This window comes from Macaca mulatta, chromosome 18 (genome assembly GCF_049350105.2).
Source record: "Macaca mulatta isolate MMU2019108-1 chromosome 18, T2T-MMU8v2.0, whole genome shotgun sequence".
Taxonomy (NCBI): domain Eukaryota; kingdom Metazoa; phylum Chordata; class Mammalia; order Primates; family Cercopithecidae; genus Macaca; species Macaca mulatta.
In genome coordinates this window covers 13,773,771-13,795,532 of record NC_133423.1, presented here as the reverse complement: position 1 = coordinate 13,795,532, position 21,762 = coordinate 13,773,771, and the positions used below count along the sequence as shown (strand labels likewise).

At 34.4% G+C, this 21,762-nt stretch overlaps 1 long non-coding RNA gene across 1 annotated transcript in view; it reads right to left on the bottom strand.

The window, feature by feature from the left end:
* Positions 1–20,826, bottom strand: part of LOC144336440 (uncharacterized) — a 33,734-nt gene extending 12,908 nt beyond the window's left edge. The window contains exon 1 of the long non-coding RNA XR_013408244.1: positions 20,741–20,826. This is a non-coding gene — a long non-coding RNA (uncharacterized LOC144336440). The remainder of the gene's footprint in view (positions 1–20,740) is intronic.
* Between the last annotated feature and the right edge of the window lie 936 nt (positions 20,827–21,762).

The following is a 21,762-nucleotide window of genomic DNA, read 5'->3' as shown; positions in this document are numbered from 1 at the left end:
AAAAAAAAAGAATACCCCATAGTCTGTCTACAAAAGTACTAGATCTGATAAACCACTTCAGTAGAAAATTTAGTGGCATTTCTATACACTAATGATTGCCAAATCAAGAACACATCTCATTCACAGTAGCCACAAAAAAAAAAAAAAAAAAAAAAAAAAAAAACCTCAGGAATAAGCTAACCAGGGGGGTAAGAGATCTCTACAAGAATTACAAAATGCAGCTGAAGCAAATCAGAGATATCATGAACAAATGGGAAAACATTACACGCTCATGAATAGGAAGAATCAATATTGTTAAAATGGACATACAGTGCAAAGCAATGTACATATACGGTGTTATTCCTATCAAACTATCAAGAACGTTATTGACAGAATTGGAAAAATATATTCTAAAATTCATATGGAACAAAAAAGGAGTCCCCAGAGCCAAAACAATCCTAAGCAAAAAGAGTAAAGCTGGAGGAATCACATTACTTGAACTCACACTATATTACAAGTCTAAAAACCAGTACCAAAACTGCATGGTACTGGTACAAAATTTGACAAATAGATCAAAGAAGCAAAATAGCCCATAAAGAAAGCCACACACATACGAGCACCTGATCGTTGACAAAGTTGACAAGAACAAGCAATGAAGAAAGGACTCTCTATTCAATAAATGGTGCTGGCATACCAGGCTAGTCATATGCATAAAATTGAATTTGGACCACTTCTTTACCTCATATACAAAAACCAACTCAATATGGATTAGACTTAAATATGAAGCACAAAACTATAAACACTCTTGAAGAAAACCTAGGAAATACCATTCTAGACATAGGCATCAGGAAAGATTTCTTGAGGAAGACACCGAAAGCAAAAATTGGCAAATGGGACCTAATTAAACTAAAGTGTTTCTGCACAGCAAAATAAACTACCAACAGAGTATATAGACAACTCAAAAATTGGGAGAAAATATTTGAAAACTATTCATCTTACAAAGGTCTTATATCCAGCATCTATAAATTAAACAAATTAACAAGAACAAAACCCTATTAGAAAGTGGGCAAAGGACAGATACTACAAAACAAGGCATATCTATGGCCAACGAATATATGAAACAAAGCTCAACATCATATTCATTAGAGAAATGCAAAGCAAAAGCAAATGAGATCTCATCTCACACCAATCAGAATGCCTATTATTAAAAAGTCAAAAAATAACATATGCTGGTGAGGTTGTGAAGAAATGAGAATGCTTACACACTGCTGGTGGGAGTGTAAATTAGCTTAGTCACTGCGAAAAGGAGTTTGGTGAGTTCCCAAAAAACTTAAAACAGAGCTACCTTTCAACCAGCAATTCCATTACTGGGTATATACACTAACGGAATATGTTGTCATTCTAGCATAATGACACACGTATGTGTATGTTCATCATAGCACTATTCAAAATAGCAAACACAACCAGGCGTGGTGGCTCACACTTGTAATCCCAGCACTTTGGGAGGCCGAGGCGGGCAGATCATCTGAGGTCAGGAGTTCGAGACCAGCCAGGCCAACATGGTGAAACCCTGTCTTTACTACTAAAAGTACAAAAATTAGCTGGGCATAGTGGTGCACGCATGTTATCCCAGCTACTCAGGAGGCTGATGCAGGAGAATAGCTTGAACCCGGGAGGTGGAGGTTGCACTGCACTCCAGCCTGGGTGAACGGAGTGAGACTCCATCTCAAAAAAAAAAAAAAATTAGCGAAGACATAGAATCAATCTAAATGCCCATCAGTGGTACACTATCTAAAGAAAATGTAGTACATATACACCATGGAGTATTATGCAGTCATAAAAATGAATGAGCTAACGTCCTTTGCAGCAACATGGATGGAGCTGGAGGCCATTATCCTAAGCAAACTAACAGGAACAGAAACCCCAGTACCACATGTTCTCACTTATAAGTGGGAGCTAAACACTGAGTACATACACATGAAACAAAGAAGGAAATAATAGACACCAGGGCCTACTTAAAGGTGGAGGATAGGAGGAAGACAAAAATCAAAAAACTATCTGTCGGGTACTGTGCTTATCACCTGGGTGATGAAATATGTACACCAAACCCCATGACATGCCCATGACATGCAACGTGTCTATAGGAACAACCTCCACATGTACCCCTGAAACTGAAAGAAAAAAAAAAAACTTGGAAATAGAAATGGCATTAATATCTTTCTTCTTTTAGTTCCATTAACACTAAAATTTATAAAATAATTGAAACAAATGTATTAGGTCAGTGTATTCAGTTTCTTGATTATGTCAAATCATACCTAGTGCATTTGTTCCCTCAAAATAAGACATAATATTGAATATATAATCTTTATGTGTTCCCCCAAATAAAGTGATTTGTAAGTTTAAAGAAAGAAGGAAAAAAGAAATTGTTGTGCTGTATGTTATCATTGAAACAAAAATGTTTGGAACAAGACCCACTTTTGTGGTAGAGCTAAGAGCATTTGTCAATGAATTGAATGTGGTTTGAAGAAAAGAGAGAAATTAATGATTAGCCCAGAGTGATTGGCTTGAGTGTTTGTTTGAATATTTGTATAATTTATAAATGGAAAAGGCCAGAAGAGCAGGAAATATGGAGGACTGAGATCAAGAGGCTTTTCATTTTTAATTCGTTTGGGGCCTTGTTAGAATAAATATATGAAGTAACCAGTTAGCCAATATGTAATAAAAATAAAATGGAAAAAAAAGTTTTGAATATTGGTATTACTCTCTTTCTTTTCCTGCAACCATTGTGACATTTTTTACAGATCTTTTAATATTGTTTGCATCATAGCTGAATATATGCATTTGCAATATTTATGCACTATGAGGAAATATTAAACATTTTATTCTATTTACACATAAAATATTGAGAATTGTTTTAAAAAAACAAAATATTGCACAGCTTCAGAATTTATCAAGAGGGTAACACTAAAAATGCATTAGATACAACAGTCCATATAAGAATTAATGCAGTGGTTTACAGTAAAGTAAATGTCATAGAGCATGCTGCCCATTCAGCTCTGCTTCTATTACCTTCTGCATTAACTTTTTCCTTGATTACCCAAGGAAGCCCAACTTTTGTTTTTCTTTTATGCTGAATAGCGTCACTATTATCTGGCACTGTGTAGTCCATAATCACATCCTGATTTATTTAGTTACTCTTTAATATCTACAAATTTATTTCTCCAATCAAAAATCATTCTAAACTTCATGGAAATTCCAGAGAACATGTTTTTAATCAATAGCATCTTCACCTCAATTTTGTAGTTAGACATAGCAGATCCTAGATTTGTGACATGTATGTTGTAAGAAGGCACTAAGAAAATGGAAAGGAAGCCAACTATTGGAAAATACCATTCTCCTAGAGAGTATGGAAAGAATTTCCACATTATTGATTGTCTTCCATTCAATAATCCTGTCTTGTATGTATTGTTAGCTTTTTTTAACTGATGGAGAAAAGCTTGCATCTCCTGACAATGGCTGATGATTTTCATTTTGCTTTGCCTTGTTCCAAAGACTCTACTCTTTTCACTAAACCACTGTGTGTTAGCTGACTTGTATGGACAGTGCACAAAACTTGCACTGTGCAGAGTACAGATGGACACGTAAATAATCACGACAACGGAAGACTGCCTTTGCTTTTAAATGGCATTTTACCTTATATATTTTGGGCCCCTTGGAGTCTGCTGCTTTCAAAGTATAATCGCAGATAACCATTTTAAAGGGGTAAGGCCGTGGTGAACAAAATGTGTTATTTTGCCCACATGTCTACAAAATATGTAGATTGGATGCATATCTAGTCTCCTTACTTATCTGGGGGGTCTATGATTCTTTGAAATTTGTAGGGAAGCAGATCTGCTTTGCCATCGTCATACAGTTCAAGTATGTGCTGAATAGACAAGGACACTGCTCAGGACATTTCGTAAGTTGTTCTTTCAGTGTAGAAATCATTCAGGCTCTGCGCCGCCATCACTTGTACCCTTTCATCCTGTAAGTGGCTTTTCACCAGGTTTTCCTTTTCCTCCTCTGTAGTCATTGCTTTATCTAGCACTCTTCTTCCACACTCTCATATTTATTTGATGCTGAAAATGCTGCAGATCGTGGGTGACAACCTTCTTGCCACCAACACTAATAATTAAGAACAGGTGCTGTATGTCCTCATATTTGTCACGAGAAAATCTTCATACTATTTAATATTGCAGCACATACCTTAATCTCCTCCACAGAATCAACCAAAAAATCTCCTAAGTACCTTAATAAACACAATTCTGTTGGACTGGCATATGCTTACATTATATGCTATGCTTCAAATATTATGGTAGTTTGTCATACGACAGATATTTTCCCTAAATAGCATCTGCGATAGAAAATGATTAGTGTTTCCTCTTTTTAGAATGATCTAAATAGATGATATTGGGAGCAGGTGAATAAAAATATTTAAAGTATTATGTGCCATTGGGGTAATATATAATTGTTTGCATGCTTACATCTTGGTTGGAATATTAAATGCTAAAGGTACTGTGGGTCCACTAAATATAAATAAAAGAGCTGACTTCAGCTAATGACTCACTTTTGAGCATGGCTCTTTGACAGGTTTTATTGGTAATTGAAAAAAATGGCAAAGCAATTTTATGACTGTGCTTGGAGAAAAGAGCCCAGTCCATAACATGAAATCAGCCAACAAAGCATTTTTGCTATGATTACTCCAAACCCCAAAGCAATAGGCCAGTGCATTTTTTTAAAAGTTTCCTTGTTATTTATTTATTTTTAAACTTCACTGGAAATCATCACAGTCCACAGAAAGCAAGATACTGGTAACACATCCGTAATGAATCATTTAAACAGCTTTTTAAAAAAAGAACAATAAAGGCCACATGCCAGATTATTTGCCATGCAATAATTATATACGAAATAAACTATTTTCTGATAGAGGATAAGAAAATTGAGTTGTGTCTGTTTTTTTCTAATACAGCAGAAATTGTGTGACTACAGAGTTTACTGTGTTGAAAAACATTGTTTGGAAACAAAAGAAAAACATTGGTGAAAACACGTATTTATTCTGCATGCAACTGACCATTCTGTTACTGATATTAATTTAATATTTCCGTGCCTTGTGAATGTATGTTTTAGACTTAAAGGCAGAGCATTTATGCCTTTCTCAGAACTTAGCAGAGTATTTCAAAAAATTTCAATACTCTAAAATTTTACTAACTCTAATCCTTTTTTAATATAATTTCATATTATTTTATAGACTATAATTAAGTGAATCTGTGCAACCCCACATTCACAGAATGTTCTCGAATGTCATTCATTGTTCTCCTGTACCTTTCTTGCCACACTTTCTCTTTCTCCAATACCTTTGTCATGACTTTCTCTTTCCTCATCTTCTCTTCGTCCAGCGTCCATACTTCTTTCTTTCACAGAATTATCTTCCCACTTGTTGATACCATTTACCTCACCATACCATTTTCCCTACATTTCAATCATTGTTTCCTAATTTCCTACTTTTTCCTCTTTTTTATGCTATTTTCCACTGTTTTCCAAGCTTTGATTACATCTGTAGACTACAGTGTTTTTTAAAATCAAGCATTATTTAATGAGCAACAACAGGAAATTTAGACCAGCTCAACTGTCTCATTCTTCTTTCATTTAGGGATTAGCTTTTGCTGAATTACAATCCACTCTAAACATCAGTGGTTTACTAGAATGTCCTCTGATATTGCAGATAAGTTTTTTGGTTAACTAAGAGCTCAGTCATCTTGGCATAAGGGGACAGTTCTTCCACAGGCCTTGACTCTACCTGGTCTTGGCTCCTTACTCAGGTTTGTGTTCAGGTATCAACCACAGGTTCTTATTCTATCACTTTCTGCCCAGAAGTTACTTTTATGTAGTCTAAAAATATGCCACGTATATATTTTCTTTCAAAAATAACTACATATGACAATTTTCCCAAATATTTTGGCTAGTCATTTCCCAAATATTTTGGTTAGTCATTTTCCCAAACAAACATTTATAAAAATTTCATACTCATTATCCAGCCTTTTATTTGGTTTCTCACGTCTAGCCACACTACTCCAAAAGAAATGCTCCTGCTAAATATAGGTTTCTGCTACAGCAGCAACCCACTTCCAGGTATTAATTTCTGTATTAGTTAGTTTTCTCTCTGTAACAAACCATTTCAAAATTCTGTCGCTTTAGACACATCCTTTATTACACATGCAATTTTGGGTTGACTGGGCCAGGTAATCAAGGCTGAGACTAATTTGGAGGTTCTTCTTCAAGCTATGAACCTGTCTAGGTTTGGCTCTTACCTGAGTTTAGGCTCAAGTCTACCCCAAATATGCTTAATCTGGGGATCACACTGGATTGGTGTAGCATCTCGGTGGAAATTTTAAAAAGACAAAGGCATCAAAAGTCAAGTGATAAGACACAAGAGTTCTTACAGTCTAGTTTCTTAACTAGCTCCCTTTTGCCATAAACTATAGGTGACCACCAGACTCTTAGGTCGACTTGTGCTAAGGGACCCACAGGCAGGTAGGTTATCATCTTGGTAGGGTTAACAGATAATGATCATTAATTAGAAGCAGAGCTGTTACTATAGACTGAAGGCAGAAATAACTATGTTTGGTACCATTTTGGTCCACTTGGATGTTCTTGATACTCAGTAGTTCAAATGTAATGATAGAAGACAAGTGCGGTAATCCTGGCCTGAGAATCGTCTGACGTGAAGTTCAGGGTCACATCACCAGTTAAGTCACTGGCACCAGCAAAGCATCATGGCTACTGCAGCCTCAACCTCCTGGGCTCAAAGATATGCTGCTGCCTTAGCCACTTGAGTAGCTGTGACCACAGGGGCATGCCACTATGGCTGGCTACTTTTTTTTTTTTTTTTTTAGATAAGAGGTCTTCCCCTTTTACCAAGACTGATCTTGAATTCCTGACCTCAAAGGATCCTCCTGCCTTGGCCTCTAAAACTGCTGGCAATACAGGTATTAGCCAGCATGCCCACCCTGTAAATTTGTATTTTTAAGCTTAAATTATAATGTTTCTTTCTGTGTACCCAAGTAGATGATTTTCTCCTTTTCAAAACCAGTTCCCATACATCTGCAAAAGATAAGTTCATGGAGATGTTTGTTTAGTACACCTAAAACTATATGTTAATTTTATCTAACAAAGATCCCATATAGTGCAAGGAACAGAATCTGCTATTGGAGATATATCTTAGTTGTTTTTGTGGAGCTACAGTCAACATACATCCAACTATCAGCTTTGATGCCATGTTTGGTTTGGGGTGAAGTTTTTTGCTGATATTGGAGATATAAATTCAACCATTTATTGCAATTTTAAAAATTAGAAAAATCAAATAAACTATTATTAATATATTTACCATTTATTGATTACAGTGACACAAGCACTGTGCCAACTCTGTTCTGTATATTATATCCTTTTTCGCAATATTGTACAAAGCATTCCACCTCTGTCTCCATGGGTCTCCAAGGATGGCACTGATTTCTGCCATTTGTCTAGATTGTGACATTGAGTTTCATTTACTCTCTTTGTTGCAAAAGAGAAAATTTTAGAGAATTCCATTTAGTCTGTAAGAGATTTTTTTCCTTTGAAAATGATATGGTTATGGAAAATATTTAATTGAAGTTGTCAAAATCATAAATTCTCTAACAGTAAGATGAATCTTTGAAAAAAGTAAAGGTTTTCTGTGTTTTTCTTTAACACAGAGAGATGTTATTAAATATTTTAACAGAATATGATTTTAATAGTTTTGAATAATAGTTTTGAATAAGGTTAGTTTGTAGATCCACAAATTTAATAAAATGAATTCATCAATTAATACATGAATATGCCAAAATTATTTAATTTTAAATTGCATAACACCGTTTGCATTCTAAACAAGTTATAACTTGGGAATGACATGGTATCACTATTTATAGATTCCCATACTACTTCTTCTCTAGGGTTTCTCAATTTCTATCGACATAAAATAATTAAGAAGTAATTACAGCGCTCAGAAAATGCATTATGTTTACAAAATTACTGTAATTCAAGCTATGATTTAAATTTCTTGCAGAACTATCTACCTTGATAAATTTTTCAAGGACAGTCCCTGACAGAAAGATTTAAAGTTTAATTTATCTTCTTTAAAGATGATAAACTGTCTTTCCTAAATCACAGAGTCTCTGACTGCTAAGTATCCACTCACAACCCTATACATACAAGTTTTCTTATCAACTAATCAGACAACTGTGACTCTCAACCTTGTGAAACATGAATTTTGAGATCAAATTATCTGTCATTTACTATTTGCTGCTTGTATACCAAAATAGAGAAATTACTTTGGTAAAAATAATGGCCTCCAGCTCCATCCATGTCCCTGCAAAGGACATGTTCTCATTTTTCCTTTTCCTTTTTTTTTTTTTTTTTTTTTTTTGGAGACAGAGTCTCACTCTGTTGCCCAGGCTGGAGTGGAGTGGCACAATCTCATCTCACTGCAACTTCCACCTCTTGAGTTCAAGTGATTCTCCTGCCTCAGCCTCCCAAGTAGCTGTGACTACAGGAGCCCACCAGCATGCCCAGCTAATTTTTTGTATTTTTAGTAGAGATGGAGTTTCACCATGTTGGTCAGTCTGGTCTTGAACTCCCAATCTCTGGTGATCCACCCTCCTCAACCTTCCAAAGTGTTGGGATTACAGGCGTGAGCCACTATGCCCAACCTATGATCTCATTCTTTAGCAAACTAATACAGGAACATAAAACCAAATACCACATGTTCTCATAAGTGGGAGCTAAATAATGAGAATCTATGGACGCACAGAAGGGAAGAATACACATTGGGGCCTTTCGGAGGGTGGAGGGTAGGAGCAGGGAGAGGATCAGGTAAAACAACTAATGGGCACTAGACTTAATACCTGGATGAAGAAACAATCTGTACAGCAAACCACCATGATACAAGTTTACCTATGTAACTGACTTGCAGTCGTACTCCTGAACTTAAAATAAAAGGTTAAAAAAACAAAGAATAACAAAAAATAAAAATAGAGACATTAAATAGTTACTGATATATTTAATGTTTATTTAGTTCGTTATGTCCCAGGCCCTGTGTCAAATGTTTTTGCATTATGCCGCTTACTAGCAAGCCTGTGGCCTGCAATAGATACCTTATGTATCCCTGTTTTACAAGTGAACATACTGAGGCTCAAGGAAGCCAAGTAGAATTCCCAGGTTTCTAGACATAGGGAATGGCAAAGCTAGGATTCAGACATAGGGCTGTCTAATGCCAGAGTCAATGATAAAAACAGAAGCAAAAAACCACAACACCCGCATGATTTTCTATCTTCAATACAACCTGCATATTTGACAGTTCCCCCCACTCCCACCCCAGTGGCTACACATTATCAGTTTCTCTGTGTTCTGTTAGACATGGTTTGACTAAACATTGAATTTAGTTTCCAGAAATTTTTAGCCCTACAAGTTGGTACTGATCAAACCTATGAGTCAAAAATACCAGCTCTGAGCAATTAATATCATTGTTCATGAAATCACATGTAGCTGTGGCCTTGACAAATTTTGTGGCAATGAAAAACATTCTGTATAGGAAAGTTCCTTGCTTTGCTCATTGACATATAAAGGAGATACACTGCACACTAATCATGATGTCACTGTTTGATCCTGATCTGAGCACTGCTATTAGGCTGATTAAAAACAAAATTAGTATCCCAAATTTTCCCTGTTGTTCTCCTTTTTATTATAACTTAGATAGATTACCTAAGTGTATGGTTTGATTAATACTTTCTATTATATTACCTAAAATTTTTTGATAAGTGACAAAGTACTAAATTTCACTCAAATTTTCAGATGATTCACAAAACTTCGTAAGTGATGTGACTATTGATGAATTAAGTTTATTTTTCCCCCATATTAAGTTTACTATTTGTTTTCCATGCTGAGAACAGTTGGATAAATTGAATCAAAGTTATTGAACTTTGGTCAATAACACTCTTGCCTTAATGAAGAGCAGTGTTACAATGAGTGATAAAAATGGACTGAGGCTAACTATAATGGAATTAAACTTTCGTTTTGACCTACAAAAAAAGTTTTTAAAAAACTACACAACAGCTATACCACTTACTGCTTACTAAGGATGTGTGATGTTCTTGATGAAATTATTCCAGAATACAAATTTCTGTTTATGTAACTTAAATATTCTGTACAATCATCCTACTTATCAAGCGGTACAGAATATTAGATGAAATTAATAATCATATAGCATGTGTGAAAATAACAGCTTCTGAAGTTTTATTTCTGTATATATTTAGTTTTTACTTAAATATAACATTGAATGATTTAAGGGTTATTTTTCTCTAACAAGTTCAATTAATGTATAATGATAATGAAAGATTAGCTGATGTGACTATGACGATACTTGGAAATATGCTATCTAGAAATCCAACTATGAAATCTAAAATCTGCTCCTTAATTTTGTTAATGCTACTGCTGTTATTATTAATGATTTATTATTTTAATAATAAAATATACCTCTAGTCTTCCCAAACAAAATAAAGTTGTATTCTGCATACACTAAGAATTTCAAGCCATAATGTGTTTTCAGTTTTCTCAATATGAATGTATTTACCCTCTTATCTCACAGACATAATCTTTTTAAACTTTTAAATTTCAAGTGTTATATCCTCTCCAGCAAAATATATATATATATATATATATATATAACTATTCCTGATTATATTACTGATTTGTTTAATCTGTTCATAAAGACCTATGAGAAACCTCATAGGTCTTAGCATGGCATCCTCATTAACTCAATTTCCTCTTCCTGTTCCGCTTCTTTTCTCGTGCTATTTCCCTGCATTTGTCATGTCTCTGTACTCAATGTCTGGCCCTCCCACCTCCAGAGAGGTAAATTGATGGTTATAATATACTGTGATGTCTCATTATATACCCAGAGATTTTGATGGGAAAATAAAGGAAGAAACAAAGATTTCCAGAGAGATTGGTAATTATACTGACTCAGTCTTTAAGTCCAAATGGGAGTAGTAGATTAATAAAAAAGAAAATGTATGTAAAGTTCAGAGCACAGGAAATGCATTATGGGCAGGTCAGCAGAAAATTTATTTCTGTACTTCATCATTTACAATAGGCCAAATGGTGCACAAAGATATAAAATGCAGAAGTGTACACATGAGGACTAGCAAGACTCTTCTTTTCAGAGTAATGAGGCCAACTCTTGCTGTCCTCTCCCCCAAAACAAAAGATAAAGCAGTATGAATGATGGCAAGCCTGAAGATGTGTGGTGACTAGTGTGATAGATGTGATTAATGCACCTTTGAGAAAAATGAATGTGACATTGGTAGAGGAAAAATGTAATCACTGAGAAGCCAGAGACATAATTCTATACCACACATGATATGAGAACGGGTACTCTAAGAAACTGTCATAAAATGGATCTCATCTCGCTACTCCGTATTCACATGGAAACAGGAAATGCTATACTTATTATTAGAAACAAGCCCCCAAACAAGGCTACATAGAAAATCCATTGTTGCCTGGCACGGTGGCTCAATTGATCAAAGCCAACATCAAATGTCATAAGTGATGTAGATGGTATGTACCATTGTTGTGGTGTGATGAAAATGGCATGTCACCCTATGGTCTTCCTCCCCGAAATTTATAATCTGAGCCTACTTACGGAGAAAACATCAGACAACTTCTAATATTAGGAGATTCTTCAAAATATCTGACCATCACTCTCTCAAATTATCAAGGTCATCACAAATAGGAAATGCCTGAGAAATGGCAATGCCCAAAAGGAGCTGAAGAAGATATGACAATTAAATGCCACATGGTACCTGGTGAAGAACCTGAAACAGGAAAAAAAAATCCTTTCTTGTGTTTTTATATTTTCAAACATTACAAAATAAATAAATATAAAAGGAAAACTATACTCATTATATGTATATTAATTTTCTACATGATGAAGTAAGTTCCCCTATTTTCTGCTTACTGATCCTCCTGTCGTAATTAACTTGGTATTTTAATTTCATCTTTTGGGATAATCGGTTGGTTGAAATCAAATGCATTAGGAACTATGCTGTATTTCAAGCTTGCCAAGGTTCTTTTGCTTTGCAGCCAGAATATTATCTATTCCTTCATATTTTTCCTAAAGAATAAAGTATTTATAATGTGCAATTTATATCAAAAATTGTTGGACAAAAAAAATCTACAAAAATACTAGTGTGCCATAACATAAAATCACCCAGATTTGCATTCAAGTGAAATTCAAAAGAGGAAAATGACAACAGTGTACATAAAAAAGTTATGCTGTGTTTGCGTGTGTGGTAATGGGACATCATTTAGGGAAAAGTCAGCATATCCCAAAGTCCTTTTATTAATGTTACACTAAACCCTGTTTTTACCCCATCCTAAATAATCTGGAGATGTGATTTTAAATCTCTTAAATTTAAAAATTGCTATTATGTTTTCTATTGTATATTTTGTACCTAATAGAATACTTGACATATGCATCCAAGGACTATTTGCTGAATAACCAAAAGGATATCAAAGCAAAAAGAGAACACAATATTGTCCCGTTGAATATATAGTCATTGCTTGCATCTATAATGCGTTGTATTTTATAACTTTTAACTTTCATTTCTATTTGAGAGAGATAAGTAAATGGTTAATATTTTTGCTCTGTATGCATTATTACTAAGGCTCAAAGAAAGGAAGTAACTTATGAAACAGATGAAAGTGGACCTTAACTTTCACGGGGCGTGGTGGCTCACACCTGTAATCCTAGAACTTTGGGAGGCCGAGGTGGGCATATCACCTGAGGTAGGGAGTTTGAGACCAGCCTGGCCAACATGGCGAAACCCCCATCTCTACTAAAAATATAAAAATTAGCCAGGTGTGGTGGCACATGGCTGTAATCCCAACTACTTGGGAGGCTGAGGTAGTAGAATCTCTTGAACCCAGGAGGTGGAGGTTGCAGTGAGCCGAGATCATGCCATTACACTCCAGCCTGGGCGACAAGAGTGAAACTCCTTCTCTAAATAAATAAATATATAAATAATAAAAAGAAAGAAACAAAGAAAGTGGACCTTACGTAATTTCAAGATTCTGGATTCTAAATCTACCTTTTCAACATTCATGACAAAGGTTGACAAACTTCTTCTGAAACAGTCTGATTGGTTACTTTTAGCTTTGAGGCCCACCTGATCTCTGTTGCAAAGATATTCAACTCTGCCCTTTTAGCAGGAAAGCCGCCATAATCAATATGTAAATAGGAATCGCTGTGTTCCAAGAAAATTGCATTTAAAAACCAAAAACAGTTGTAGTGTGCTGACCCATGACCTACATTGTGCCTGTCTCTAAGGACATGGAATGTATTTAACCTTTCACATATATATGAGAGAAAATGCCTCTCTTTTTTCAACTTTATATTAAGGTATAATTGAGAAATAAAAAAAAGTATATATTCATAGCATACAGCATAATGTTTTGACATACATGTACATCATGAAATGATTACCACAATCAAGCTAATTAACACATCCATCACCTCACACAGTAATTTTGTGTGTGCATATGTAGCAAGAACACTTCAGATCTACTCTCTTAGCAAATTTCAAGTACGTAATACACGTTGTACTTAATATTTCCAGAACTTACTTATCTTATAACTAGACGTTCATACCCTTTGACCAAAATTAATCACCCCTTTCTACCTCCTACCCCTAATTCCTGATAACCACTTTTCTACTCTCTGTTTCTATGAGTTCAGCTTTTTTAGTTCCACCTGTAAGTGGGATAATACAATAGTTGGCTTTCTGAGTCTAGCTTATCTGACTTAGTATAATTCTTCTAGGTTCATCCATGTTGTTAACGAATGACAGGATTTCCTTTTTTTTTTAATTAAGTTTTAAAATTTTAGTGTTTATTTTTGTTTTGTTTTATTGATGTATCACAATTGGACGTATTTTGGGGGTAATGCAATATTTTGGTATGTGTATACAATGTAATTATCAAACCAGGGTAATTGGAATATCTGGGACCTCAAATATTTGTATTTCTTTGTATTGGAAACGTAACAATTCTCTTCTACCTATTTCGTAATGTACAATAAATTCTTGTTAACTGTAATTTCCTCACGGTACAATGGAATAGTAGAACTGACTCCTATCTAATTGTATCTTTGTATGCATAATCAAATTATCTTCCACCTCTCTCCCTCCTTTCCTTCACAACCTTTAGGAAACACCATGGTACTCTCCAGCTGCATGAGATCCACTTTTTTAGCTCCCACATATGAGTGAGAACATGCAATATTTTTCTTTCTGTGCCTGATTTATTTCATTTAACATAATGACCTCCAGCTCCTTCCAAGTTCCAGCAAATGACCAGATTTCATTATTTTTATGGCAGAATAGTATTTCACTGTGTATATATACCACATTTTCTTTATCTGTTCATCCAGTGATGAACACTTAGACTGATCATATATCTTGGCTCTTGTGAATAGTGCTGCAATAAGCATAGGAGTGCAGATGATCCTTTGATATGCTGACATTCTTTCCTTGGAAATATACCCAGCAGTGAGATTGCTGGATCATATCGATGTTCTCATTTTATTTTATTTTATTTTTTTGAGGAAACTCCTTAGTGCTTTCCATAATTGTTGTACTACATTGCATTCCCACCAACAGTGTATAAGGTTCCCCCATCCACGACATTGTAAGCACGTATTTTTTGACTTTTTGATGACAGCTATTCTAACTGGGGTCAGGTGATATCTCATTGTGGTTTTAATTTGCATTTTTCTGATGACCAGTGATGTTGAGCAACTTTTCAGATACCTGTTTGAATTTGTATGTTTTCTTTTGAGAAATGCCTATTCAGAAATTTTGCCCACATTACAAATCAGATTATTTGTGTTTTTATTTTTTTGATGTTGTGTTGTTTGCATTCCTAATGTATCCTAGATGTGAATCCCTTGTCTGATAAATAATTTGCAAATATTTTCTGCCATTTTGTAGACGTTTTGTTCAGTTTGTTGATTGTTCCTTTGTTGTATAGAAGCTTTTAAGTTTGATACAATCTCATTTGTCTAGTGTTCTTTTGGTGTACTTAGCTCTTGTGGTCTTACCCCAAAAATCTTTCCCCTAATCAGTGTCCTGTAGTGTTTCCCCAATGTTTTCTTCTAGGAGTTTCATAATTTCAGGTTTTGTATTTAAGTCTTTATTTCATTTTGAGTTGATATTTGTATATGTTAAAATGTGGGGATCTGGTTTTATTCTTCTCCATGTGGATATCCAGGTTTCCCAGCACCATTTAAAAGAGACTGCACTTTCCGCAGTGTTTAATTTTGATACCTGTGTCAAAAATGAGTTGGCTGTAAGTGTGTGGATATATTTCTGGTTTCTCTATTCTGTTCCATTGTTGTTGCTGCTGTTGTTGTATGCCAACATTATGTTTGTTGGTTATTACAGCTTTGCAGTATACTTTGAAATCAGGTAGTGTGATGCCTCCAACTTTGTTCTATTTCCTCACGATTCTTTGTCTAGTCAGATTTTTATGTGATTTCCACAAATTTTATATTTTTTTTTCTATTTCTTTGAAGATGTCATTTATATTTTGTTAGGGGTTTCATTTAAGCTGTAAATCACGTTGGGTACACAGACACATTAACAATACTATTTCTTTTGATTCATGAGAAAGGAGAATGTTTCTAGTTTTGTGTCCTCTTCAGTTTCTTTCATTAGTGTTTTACAGTTATCCCTGTAGAGACATTTATCTTTTCTGTTGTTAAATGTATCCCTAAATATTCTGTTATTTTGTAGTTTGTAAATCAGATTGCTTTATTAATTTAATTTTCAGATCGATTACTCTCAGTGTATGGAAATGCTGATTTTTGTATGTGGATTTTACCAGATTTTTAAATTAGTTCTAATAATTGTTTGCTGGTGTGTTTAGGTTTCTTTAAATGTAAGATTATGTTGTCTGCCAACAAGGAAAATTTGACATTTTCCTTTCCAATTTGGATGACCTTTATTTCTTTCTCTTGCTGAATTGCTCTTCCGAGGACTTTCAGATATGGAACAATACAAAAATACCCATTTTCACCCTTTTATTTTTTCTTTTTAAAAGCTGAACAGTATTCCATAGTGTGTGTGTGTTTTTATATATATACACACACATATATCTATGTGTGTGTGTGTGTGTATATATATATATCTTTATCCATTCATCTCTTGAAAGGCACATAGGCTATTTCCCTATCTTAGTTATTGTAAATTAATGCTGTAATGAACATGAAATTGCAGATATCTTTTGAAATGCTGATTTCATTTCCTTTGACTATTTATCCAGAAGTTAGATTGCTGCATTTCATATGGAAAGTCTATTTTTACTTTTTTGAGGAGACTTCATACTATTTTCTTTAATAGCTATACCAGTTTACCTCTCATCACAACGTACTAGTTGATTATTCCACATCCTCACCTACATGTGTTATGTCTTGACTTCTTAATAACAGCCATACTAACAACTGTGAGTTGAAATCACAGTGTGGTTTGAATTGTAGTGCTAGGATAATCGGTGAAGTTTAGCACCTTTTCATATACATGTTTTCCATTTGTATTGGACCCTTATTGTACATGATACACAAAATTCCACTTCAAATGGCTTAAAAATGTAAATATAAGACCAGAAATCATAAAATTCCGTGACATTGGTTTTGGCAATTTTTTTTGACATGATACCAAAGCATAGTCCACAAAGCAAAAATAAACAAGTGGGACCACATCAAACTAAAAAGTTTCTGCCGAGCAAAATAAATAATTTACAAAATAAAAAGGTAACCTATTAATTGGGAGGAAATAATTGCAAATCATATATGTAAGGAGGAGATAACATCAAAAATGTAGAAGGAACTAAACTCAATAGCAAAAAATAAAAACCTGATTATAAAATGTGCAAAGGACCTGGACAGATATTTTTCGAAGGCAAAGGAAATACTTCTTGATTGAAAAGATTAAACACAATCTTAGAGGTTAACATCTTTTGAGAACAACAACAAGATAAGCAAGTTAGTGCAGAAGAAGCTTTTCTTGAATATGATGTATAGTTTATATTTGTTGTTATTGTTACTTTTATAGTGTGGTGTCTACTTTGTCTTTTCTGAGAGGAATGAGTGGTTTGATGTTCACAAAGTTTTCTGAAGCCTGCTCAATGTATGCTGAGTTTATGAGAAATTGAGGATACTCTGAGGAAATATGCGGACATCACACACAGATTTTATTGTGGTGTGCTGACTACAGGTTTCATTCATTTGGGGACTGGTAAGTAGCTTCCTGCTGTTCTCACCTCCTGTTAGAAGATGTGTGCTAACATTATAAAGGTAAAAATCAGTTGATACAGCAACTTTATAGTTTGCCCGCAGATTTTTTCAACCTATACTTCTGCTTCTCTAGATCTTCAATGTCTTACGTCTTTTATTTGCTCTTCTTTCAGTTTGTTACATCTGCTCTCCCACCATAATAAATTGATGTTCTGATTCTTTTATTTGAGTATTTGACTCAGATTGATTTTACAAAATTCAGCCAAACACTAATATATTATACCTGTATTGACGTTGTGGTACTTACTAACTGTTTTCAGCATTTTATGTGGTAAACTTCATATTTCTTTATGAATTATTAAAATAAATGTGTTTGTTCACTTATGAATTACTTTTGAGGCAAGCGTTATTTATGCACCAAAAGTTGGAAGTCTAAGAAAGGACTTAGTCAAACTTAGAGTCTGCAAAATATATCATGAAAAAGATGTTTCATGATTATGTAGCAGTTTCATGAGATACCATGTGTTTGTAGAATTTAAAGGTGTTTAGAAACTCATACTGCTTGAATGATCTTAGTTGTTCCTTTGCATGGTATCATGGAAAACTTGTTAACTTGCTTTTGTTCCCCAGAGTGTATCTTTCACTGATTTTATGCCATCAAAATTATGCTTATTCTCATGTGGCTATCACTGGCTAATTCTGGATTTGATTGAAGCAGATCCTTTTAGAAGCTACAACATGGTGAAAAATGACCGTTTTGTATATTGACAAGCTCTTTCAAAGTTTCTTCTAGTTTGAATGCACAATAAAGGACACATTTGCATATGTGTATGATTAAAGGGTTAAAATATTGTACAATAAAGAAACTGTATTTACATATTTTATATATTCTACAACTACAGTTACTATGTAACTTACATGTATAGTATAACACTGGATGTTTTTTATTAAATGGGAATTCAGCCAAGTTAAACAGTGTACTAAGTTTGTTCTAGTATGGAAATCAATTCCTAAATGAAAATTATAACAATTTCCCTGGCAACAGTAGCTGGTGCCAGCAGACACATTTAGCCACCAACTACTACATGGAAATATGCATTCTTCATTACAATTTCTGATTGTAATGGTACTTTTGTTGTTGTTGTTGTTTAATGGCTCAGTGTCCCTGGTATTTTGGTATAATAGCTGGGTCTTTTGAATATAGAAAATGGGGATCAAAAAATATTTTTTATATCTCTTCAAGACATCCTTTAAAGTTAGGTGTCTTTGGGGAGTTTCTTTTGAAAAACCATAGCAAATAAATGTTTTATTACTAAAAAATAACGAAAAAACAAGTATAAACTAAGAAGAAAACAATTTTCTTTTTCAGCATCCTTTCTGAAAAGCACAAATGCTTCATCTACTCTGTGTGAAACATGGTATGATATTCTTAGGACTGTCTAACTGACACTGTGATAGAAAAATAGGCCTTTGATTTGATGAATCCAAAGAATACCTGAGTATACTAGAATTCAACCTGAAAAACACGGTCATGTAGGAAATTTAAGATGAGTCTCTCATTTTCTTCTTTTCAGAGGATTAGTTTAATTACAGTTCATCTTTCCTCTTCTAATCTATAGACATTTAATTTCTATTTATCTACAAATATTTCTTTACCATATACAGGCATACCTCAGAGATATTACAGGTTCTGTTACAGACCACCACAGTAAGGCCAATATCACAAAATAAATCACACATTTTTTTGATTTCTCAATGCATATAAAAGTTATGTTTACACAATACTGTAGTTTATTAAGTGTGCATTAGCATTATGACAAAATACAATGTACATACCTTAATTAAAAAATACTTATTACTAGAAAAATGCTAACAATCCTCTCAGCCTTCATTGTCTCTATGATGATGGCTGCTGACTGCTTAGGTTGGTGGTTGCTAACGGTTAGGAGGGCAGTGGCAATTTCTTAAAATAAGAGAACAATGGAAAGTGCTACTTCAGTGAAGAGATGAGTAATAAGGAGGAGACTTATTGCTTATCTGAAGAAAGTTTTAGTGGTGTGAATAGAAGACCAAGCCAGCCACAGTATTTCCTCACACCAAAAACAATGGAGTTTGCCACATCAACTGGTTTTCCTGTCACAAAGGATTTCTTTAAAGCATGTGAGGCTGTTTGATAGCATTTTACTCACAGCAGAACCTCTTTCAAAATAAAAGTCAGTTCTCTCAAACCCTACCACTGCTTTATCAACTAAGTTTATGTAATATTATAAATTCTTTGTTGTCGTTTCAACAATGTTCACCACATCTTTACCAGAATTAGATACAATTTCAAGAAACCATCTATGGGAAGCAATTCCTCTCCACTGAGATTACAGTAATTCAGTCACGTCTTCATGCTCCACTTTTAACTCTAGTCCTCTTGTTATCTTCACCATATCTGTAGTTCTTTCTTACACTAAAATCTTGTACCCCTCGAAGTCATTCGTGAAGGTTTAAATCAATTTCTTCCTAATTCCTATTTATGTTCATATTTTTCACCTCCTCCCATCATTCACAAATGTTCTTAATGGCATCTGGAAAAGTAAATCCTTTCAATCCTTTCCAGATTGTTTTCAATTTACATTTCCCAGATCCATTAAAGGAATTACTAACTATGGCAGTTATGGCATATATGTATGTGTACATATATATATGCTAATAACATTATATATATAATTATTAATTATATACATAATTAATAATATGTGAAGTTTAAAATTACTCCTTGGTCCCTGGTGTGCAGAATGGATGTTGTGTTGGCAGGCATACAAACATTAATTCCCGTGTATATCCTCATCAGAACTTAGGTAACCAGAAGAATTGTGAATGAGCAGTAGTATGTTGAAAGGAATAATTTTTCTGAGCAGTAGGTCTCAACAGTGGGCTCATTATTCAGTAAGCCACGCTGTTCACATATGTGCTATCATCCGTGCTTTGTTGTTCCATTTACAGAGCACAGGCAGAGTAGATTTAGCATAATTCTTAATGGTCCTAAGATTTTCAGAACAGTAAATGAGCATTAGCTTCAACTTTAAGTCACCCACTGTATTAACTCCTAACAAGAGCAAACCTATCTGTACTTTGAAGCTTTGAATCCAGGCATTGACTTCTCTCTAGCTATGAAAGTCCTAGGTAGCATCTTCTTCAAAAATAAGGTTGTTTCATCTCTACATTAAAAATCTGTTGTTTACCGTGACCACCTTCATCAATGATTGTAGCTAAATTATGAATAACTTGCAGTTTCTACTTTAGCACCTACTGCTCTACCTTAAGCTTTTATGTTATAGAGACAGCTTATTTCCTTAAAGCTTATAAACTCACCTCTGCTTGCTTCGAGCTTTCTTCTGCAGCTTCACCAGCTCTCTCAGACTTCAGAGAATTGAAGAGAATTAGGGCCTTCCTCTGGATTAGGTTTTAGTTTGAGGAAATACTGTAGCTGCTTTGATCTTCTATTCATACCACTAAAACATTCTCCATATCAGCAATAAGACTCTCTCTTATCATTCATTTGTTCACTGAAGTAGCACTTTCCATTTTTTTTCCCAAGAACTTTGCCTTTATATTCACGGCTTGGTTAATTGGCAAAATAGGTCTAGCGTTTGGCCTTTCTCAGCCTTTGATATGCCTTCTACATAAAACGTAAGCCTTTCTAGCTTTTGATTTGAAGTGAGAGATGTGAAACTCTTTCTTTCACTTGAACACTTAGAGGCCATTGTGGGGCTATTAATTGGTGTAATTTCAATATTACTTCATTTCTGGGAATAGGCAGTCTTGAGAGGGAGAAAGATGGGAGAATGGCCTATAAATCAAAGAGTCAAAACACACACAGTTGTTAAGTCCTCAGTCTTATGTGGGTGTGGTTTGTGGTGCCCCAAAGCAATTACAATTGTAACATCAAAGATCATTCTTTACAGATCACCATACCAAACAGAATACTAATTTTAAAAGCTTGAAATATTATGATAATTACCAAAATATGACAAAGAGACATGAGGTGTTCAAAAATGGCACTGACAGACTTGCATAATGCAGAGTTGCAACAAACCAATTTATAAAAAATACGTATCAGTGAAGCACCATAAAGCAAAGTGCAATAAAAAGGTGCACCTGTATTCAGCTTACTTTAATAATTACATTTTTCTAGGTAGTATGTCAGATTATGAGTCTTCCTGCATTTATCTCATATTTTCTAGGCATTTCAGAACTACTTTTTCTCCTAGTTTTTGCTGTTACACTTTGCTTTATTACTCTAATTTTAAAACTCTTAAATTTTTCAGCAATATTTCCCAGTTAACCTCATGTCCATTATTTCCCCTTTAAGCCTGTCTAAAATTCAGTTTGAA